The 7846-nt window shown below is 42.8% G+C and overlaps 1 non-coding gene across 1 annotated transcript; it reads left to right on the plus strand.

Moving 5' to 3' along the window:
• The first annotated feature begins 813 nt into the window (after positions 1–813).
• On the plus strand, positions 814–920 carry LOC129654442 (U6 spliceosomal RNA). Its single transcript, XR_008715506.1, has one exon. It is a non-coding gene; the product is annotated as a U6 spliceosomal RNA (small nuclear RNA).
• The last annotated feature ends 6926 nt before the right edge of the window (positions 921–7846 follow it).

Raw genomic sequence — 7846 nt, forward strand, 5'->3', positions numbered from 1 at the left:
GGTCATTCACATTAGGCTTATAGGAGATGATGCCTGTGGCAGCAGCTTGTTAGTTTGTAAATGTTTGTTATAATTATACAGGGCAGTATAGACCTGTTTCACGCTGACTCGTGAATCTGTCCTTTAGGACAATTGCATATAGTACACCTTTTCAGAGATTTTATTTAGAAAACTGCAAACTCATAAAGTTGAAAGAACAGTACAATTAGCATCTATATACCTTTTACCTAATTGGGGCAGTTTTAAAATAATTATTGAAGTCATGTAAATTTTTTTGTGAGTTATTTGAAAGTAGATGACATGACACAACTAAACATTTCAGCATGTGTTTCCTAAAAATAAAATTATTTTCTACTGTAAAAAATGAATGAATAAAAAATCTCAGTTAGAGTCAAAGCACTAGAAGGAGAAGCTCTCACTCCCTTCTAGAGTAGCAGAGCCTAGCAGAGGAAAAAGAAAAACTCCTCTTCTTTCCTGGCAAGGACTCAGCCAATGAAAGCCATGGACAATTTGTAGCCCTCCCAACTTCTTTTCCCCACTATAAAAGCATTCTCCTTTCCTTGTCATGGGGTGACTTATGTGGCTTCCCATGGCTGCAGACCCAGAAATGTAACTCTCATTGATCTTGAATAAATCATCTTTTCTGGAGAAATAACTGTGTCTGTTTCATGTCAATGCTGTTAACTTCAGTACGTTGTCTCACATAAGTGACACTAAAAATTCTATAGTATTTACTCATTTACAGTCTAAATTGACTCAGAATTGTTTTTGAACGCTGATTTTTTTTTATAAATAATTCAAAACCTGAAGTTAGTGCTGGCTTCAGCAGCACATATACTAAAATTGGAACAAAACAGAAAAGATTAGCCTGGCCCCTGTGCAAGGATGACATGCAAATTCATGAAGTGTTCCATATTTTGCACCTTTCCCCACATCAAGACTTGAATCACAAGCTGGAATCAAGAAGACTTCTGGGAGAAATATCAACAACCTCAGACATACAGATAATATCACTCTAATGGTAGAAAGTGAAGAGGAACTAAAGAGCCTTTTGATGAGGGTGAAAGAGGAGAGTAAAAAGCTGGCTTAAACTTAATGTCGAACAAACAAAACCCAAACCCAAAGTTAACACATCATATTTGGCTGTTATGTCTCTGGTTTCTGCTAATCTACAACAGAAGCCCTCAGAATTTTGTTGACTTTTTATGATAATGATTTGCTCTAAGGGGCCACACTAATTGTCTCATAATATGTCTCACAGTCTATTATTTTCTCATTTCCTCATAATTCAGTTCAGTTCAGTTCAGTCCCTCAGTCGGGTCCGACTCTTTGTGACCCCATGAACCACAGCACGACAGGCCTCCCTGTCCATCACTAACTCCCGGAGTTCACTCAAACCCATGTCCTCATAATTAAATTTTATGTAAACATTTTTGGCAAGACTATCACATATGGGATATTGTGGCATATTATATACTTTTAAAGACTTGATCAAGATGTATGTCAATCATACCTCAATAAAGTGATTTAAAAAAAAAGACCCTACCAAAAACTTGGATAGTTCTTTTGCTTGTAGGTTACACAAACAAATACTATTAACAATGGAAAATATTAATTTCTTGAAAGGCTATTAGTGTAGACTATAAAAAGAAAGGGAGGGGAACTTCCCTGGTGGTCCAGAGGCTAAGAATCTGCCTTCCAATGTAGGGGATGCAGGTTCAATCCCTGGTCCAGGAAATAAGAGCCCACATGCTGCAGGGCAACCAAACCCTTGTGCCACAACCACTGAGCCCATGAGCTGCACCTACTGATGCCCTCACATCTAGAGCCTGTGTTCCACAAGAGAAGCCCCCACAATGAGAAGCCATGGCAGCAAAGAGTAGCCCCTGCTTGCCACAGCTAGAGAAGGTCTACGGGCAGCAGCAAAGACCCAGAGCAGTCAAAAATGAAATAATAAATAATAATTTTTTAGAAATTGAAGGAAGGATGAGAATCACTAAGCCTCAGGAAGGCAGGCATTAGGATGGGTCTTGGGATCCCGGAAGCAGGGGTTCCTGGTCCACTGGGTACTGAAATTGATATGACAGTGACACAGCCCATTGGTCCGAGGATAGGATCACACAGCCTGCTCAAAGCCACTAGGAAAATAGGATCAGGCAGCCACTCCAGCTGCTTTCTATTTACTTGATGCTGACAATTTACTGTTATACAAAGCTTACGTAAAAAATGCTTTTACTTGCTTTAATTGTTTGATTGTCCCATCAGACCAAGAGATAGGGAAAGTCTGTGAAGAATCCCAAAGCAATAGAATATCTCCTGACTCACAAAATCATTTTATGCATGCTACAGACTGAATGAATGTGCCACCGGAAAAATGTATCTGTAGAATCCGTATTCCCCAGGATGGTGGTATTTGGGGTTGGGGCCTTGAGAGGTAATTAGAGTTCAATTGAGAGTGGGGCCCCTTTGATGAATATTTTGTTGTTCAGTCTCTCAGTTGTATCCAACTCTTCACAATCCCATGGACTGCAGCACACCAGGCTTCCCTGTCCATCACCAACTCCCAGAGCTTGCTTAAACTCACGTCCATTCAGTCATGATGCCATCCAACCATCTTGTCCTCTGTCATCCCCTTCTCCTCCTGCCTTCAATCTTTCCCAGCATCAGGGGCTTTTCTAATGAGTTGACTCTTCGCATCAGGTGGCCAAAGTATTGGAGTTTCAGCTTTAGCATCAGTCCTTCTAATGAATATTTAGAGTTGATTTCCTTTAGGATTGATTGGTTTAATCTCCTTGCAGTCCAAGAGACTCTCAAGAGTCTTCTCCAACAGCCCAGTTCAAAAGCATCAATTCTTTAGTGCTCAGCTTTCTTTATAGTCCAACTCTCACATCCATACATGACTACTGGAAAAACCATAGCTTGGACTATATGGATCTTTGTTGGCAAAGTAATGTCTTTGCTTTTTAATATGCTGTCTAGGTTTGTTTCTTCCAAGGAGCAAGCATCTTTTAATTTCATGGCTGAAGTCACCTCTGCAGTGATTTTGGAGCCCAAGAAAATAAAATCCCTCACTGTTTCCATTTGATGAATATAATGTCCTCTTAAGATGATGAAGACAGAGAGAGAAACTCTGGATGAGCATGAAGGAAAAGCCATGTAAAGACGCAGTGAGAAGGCAAGTCAAGAAGCGAGCTTTCCTCAAGGAACAAATCAGCCAGCACCTTGATCTTGGATTTTTTAGCTTCCAGAACTGTGAGAAATAACTTTCTATTGTTTTAGCTGCCCTGTCACATAGAGAGACTTGTGGACACAGCGAGGGAACAAGAGGGTGAGACAAACTGAGAGTGTAGCATTGAACATGTACATTCAGATCAGATCAGATCAGTCACTCAGTCGTGTCCAACTCTTTGCGACCCCATGAATCGCAGCACGCCAGGCCTCCCTGTCCATCACAAACTCCCGGAGTTCACTCAGACTCATGTCCATCGAGTCAGTGATGCCATCCAGCCATCTCATCCTCGGTCGTCCCCTTCTCCTCCTTCCCCCAATCCCTCCCAGCATCAGAGTCTTTATCAATGAGTCAACTCTTTGCATGAGGTGGCCAAAGTACTGGAGTTTCAGCTTTAGCATCATTCCTTCCAAAGAACACCCAGGGCTGATCTCCTTCAGAATGGACTGGTTGGATCTCCTTGCAGTCCAAGGGACTCAAGAGTCTTCTCCAACACCACAGTTCAAAAGCATCAATTCTTCGGCGCTCAGCCTTCTTCACAGTCCAACTCTCACATCCATACATGACCACAGGAAAAACCATAGCCTCGACTAGACGGACCTTTGTTGGCAAAGTAATGTCTCTGCTTTTGAATATGCTATCTAGATTGGTCATAACTTTCCTTCCAAGGAGTAAGCGTCTTTTAATTTCATGGCTGCAGTCACCATCTGCAGTGATTTTGGAGCCCCCCAAAAATAAAGTCTGACACTGTTTCCACTGTTTCCCCATCTATTTCCCATGAAGTGGTGGGACCGGATGCCATGATCTTCGTTTTCTGAATTGAGCTTTAAGCCAAAATTTTCACTCTCCTCTTTCACTTTCATCAAGAGGCTTTTGAGTTCCTCTTCACTTTCTGCCATAAGGGTGGTGTCATCTGCATATCTGAGGTTATTGATATTTCTCCCGGCAATCCTGATTCCAACTTGTGTTTCTTCCAGTCCAGCGTTTCTCATGATGTACTCTGCATATAAGTTAAATAATCAGGGTGACAATATACAGCCTTGACAAACTCCTTTTCCTATTTGGAACCAGTCTGTTGTTCCATGTCCAGTTCTAACTGTTGCTTCCTGACCTGCATACAAATTTCTCAAGAGGCAGATCAGGTGTTCTGGTATTCCCATCTCTTTCAGAATTTTCCACAGTTTATTGTGATCCACACAAAGACTTTGGCATAGTCAATAAAGCAGAAATAGATGTTTTTCTGGAACTCTCTTGCTTTTTCTATGATCCAGCGGATGTTGGCAATTTGATCTCTGGTTCCTCTGCCTTTTCTAAAACCAGCTTGAACATACCATGTATCAAATACACAGCCAGTGAGAATTTGCTCTATGGTGCAGGGAGCTCCATTCAGAGATCTGTGATAAACTAGAGGGGTAGGATGGGGTGGGAGGGAGGCTCAAGAGGGAGGGGACATATGTATACCTATGGCTGATTCATGTTGATGTATGGCAGAAACCAACACAAAACTGTAAGGCAGTTATCCTCCAATTAAAAATAAAAAAATTGTTAAAAAAGACCAAAAAAAAAAAAGCTGCCATGTCTGTGGTGCTTTATTGTGGCAGTCCGGGCTGACTAAAACAAGGCATCTTATTAGTTTGCCTTCCAGCTATAGCCATCTGCTCCCTGATTAATTTAGTCACTGACAGCCCAGTCACCCAAGCCATAAATCTAAACACCTTACAATCCTGGCCTCTCAGCTCTCACCTCTAGTATCTCACTAAATGATTTCAGTTCTTCCTCTCACTTGTCTTACTGCGCTGTTCTCAGCTCCCCCTGGACTTCAGTGTGAAGAATGGTGACCCGAGTCTATGGGCTGCCTGCCTCCCCGCCTCCCATCCCCGCTTCCTTCTTGGCCAACACAACCTCAGCTCTGTTAGTGCTGCAGTGGGCCCAGCCCCAGCGGATGATTCATGACTAACCACAGGCAATGTGACTTCTCTGTCCTTCCTCATGGCTTGCAGTAGTCTTGTGACATGGTCTGGCCAGTGGGACATAAAGTCTGTCAGGGAGTTGCTGAGCAGTATTTTCCTCACTAATCAATGAGACATCTTTTCCCACACACACCTTCCTGAGGGAGAGCCCATGTCTGGAGCCCAGCAGCCACTCTGTGGTCAGTGAAGGCTGTGCCATAACATCTGTTGGCTCCTGGATCTAGAACACTTGTCCCTCTTTGTCTGCCTGGCCGATTATTCATTCTTCCTCTAGGAAGCCCCCGCCATGCACCTGACCTCATAGGGACCTGGTCACTATGTACTGTTTATTTGCCTCTCAGCCTCTATATGCTTGATGTTGGCATATATCTTCCCTGTGAGAAGAAAGACAGTTAGAGTGAGAAATCTGACCTTTCAAAGCCATAGGTTCAAATTCTCACTGTGCTACTTTACCAGTTCCATTGGTCATCTCTTAATCTCTTTCTTTAGTTTGAAAAGTGGCAATAATCATATTATGTATATCATAGGATTTTTGTGGAGGATAAAGAAATGCATATAAAATGTGTAACATGTACCTAATGCATGGTAACATCTCATCAGGCATTAATTACTGCTGATGTTTCTGTTCTGGTACTTATACAAAATCACTCAGAGGATGGCTGAACTCAAGTCCAGTGCTCTTTTTAATGGACTGCAGGGAGTTAAAGAAGCAAATGCTTTGCTAATGTCTTGGGCTCAAGTGTGCCGCTGTCGCGGGCTGTGTAGTGACAAGTACGTACGCATCACTCAGTTACATCCAGATGTCACTGGTGGTCTGGTCGCTTAGAATCTAGATAAGATTACCTCAAACCCACAATATTGTTCCATGCGGAAGTGCAAAGCCCTCAAGATTGAGCAGCCCTGGGACCACATGATGGAAGCCATGCATCTAGGATGATAGTAAGTCTGAAGCAGCTCACTCCTTCATGATTTTGGAGCTGGCAAACAACCCTTGACTTTGGACTTTGTTTAGGCGAAAGCACACTGGTCTTCTGTCTTTTTTTTTTTTTTTTAATTTTGTTTATTCATTTATTTATTTTTGGCTGTGCTGGATCTTTGCGGCTGCATGCGAACTTTCTCTGGTTGCAGAGAAGGGGGGCTACTCTCTAGTTGCAGTGCCCAGGCTTATCACTGCAGTGGCTTCTCCTGTGGCAGAGCCTGGGCTCTAGGGCACATTGCCGGGCTCCAGCCCCGGTGGAGTCAGGGGTTTCCAAGGGGAGACGGCATCGATGATCAGGAAACAACAGCTTATTTAAATGTTAATTAAAGATACAAAGAGTGGTTAAATAAGGATAGCTCAGTGAGGAAATTCAGTGGAGAAAAGAGGCTGAATAATTCAGTCAGAAGGTGAGAGAAAGAACGACATGGGGAGACCAAGCTTCGGTGAACAAGGCCCGCACTTTATTTTCCAAAGTAGTTTTTATACCTTAAGTTATGCATAGAGGATAATGGGGGAAGGGGTAGAGTCATGCAGTAAGCCAGGATTTCTACCTGCAAACTTACCATATGCAAAAGTGTAGGTGATTTGCATCATCTTCTGGCCTGGAGGCCTGTTAACATTTTAAGACCCTTTCTTCAGAAAACTTATTTTTCTCTAAAGGTGATTAGTCAGGCGCCACCCTCCAAAAGCATTAGATAAAGTTGCATTCCTACAGGGCAAAGGTGTGGTGAGCTATAACAAGAAAAAGAATTAACTCAAGGGTCCAAGGTTACAAACATTAAAGCTACTACTTACACCAATTATATTAATCAATACACTGCCAGGGACACAGCAGGTAAGGGATATGGAAACTTAGCCGCAAACATTGGCCCAACAAGTGAAAAACCCTTCACCAATACAATTTCTAATCTTTTAACTGCTCAAAGGAATCTGTATTTAGACAGTTTAGAACATCTCATGCCTCTCACAGTTGGGAGGCTCTGAACAATCACATGTGGCAGGAAAAACCTATTCAGGCAGGCTAGAAGACTTCCAAAGGAGTTTGTAGGTTGAAACACTATCACACTCAGGAATTATTAACTGGAGCTGTAAGTTAACTCTTTTTTCAGAGAGAGGTAGTGGGGGACAGCCCCCCGTAAAGTCAGAGGTGTAGGTGAGAGCACAAAGCAGAAAGTAGGCAGACTCTGGTTTTGGGGGTAGATGCTCGAGAATTTCCACGGTGACTCACGAGGCTCAAACCCGCCTTTGTGTATGCTGAGCCTCCCTCCTCATGACCTTTGCCACGGGCGGAGCTCCTCACGTTGGCTCCCGGCAGCACATGGGCTCAGTAGTTGTGGTGCATGAGCGTAGTTGCCCCACAACATGTGGAAACTTCCTGGGCCAGGGATTTAACCCATGTCCCCTGTATTGGCAGGTGGATTCTTAACCATTGGACCACCAGGGAAGTTCAAGTTTCTGTCTTTTTAAAGCTCATATCATCACAGCTAAAGCCACATATATGCTGAGCAGGACAAGAAACATCTTCCTCAAAGGTAATCTTATTTTTAGATAGGATTTTCTCACCCACTCACTCCATTCATTCATTCTTTGAAAACTGTTAACTATTATATACTAATACTTCCTTCACTTCATACTTAGGAAAGGGCAGAATTTGAGTACAAACACAAG

Source organism: Bubalus kerabau, chromosome 5 (assembly GCF_029407905.1).
Source record: "Bubalus kerabau isolate K-KA32 ecotype Philippines breed swamp buffalo chromosome 5, PCC_UOA_SB_1v2, whole genome shotgun sequence".
Classification (NCBI taxonomy): domain Eukaryota; kingdom Metazoa; phylum Chordata; class Mammalia; order Artiodactyla; family Bovidae; genus Bubalus; species Bubalus kerabau.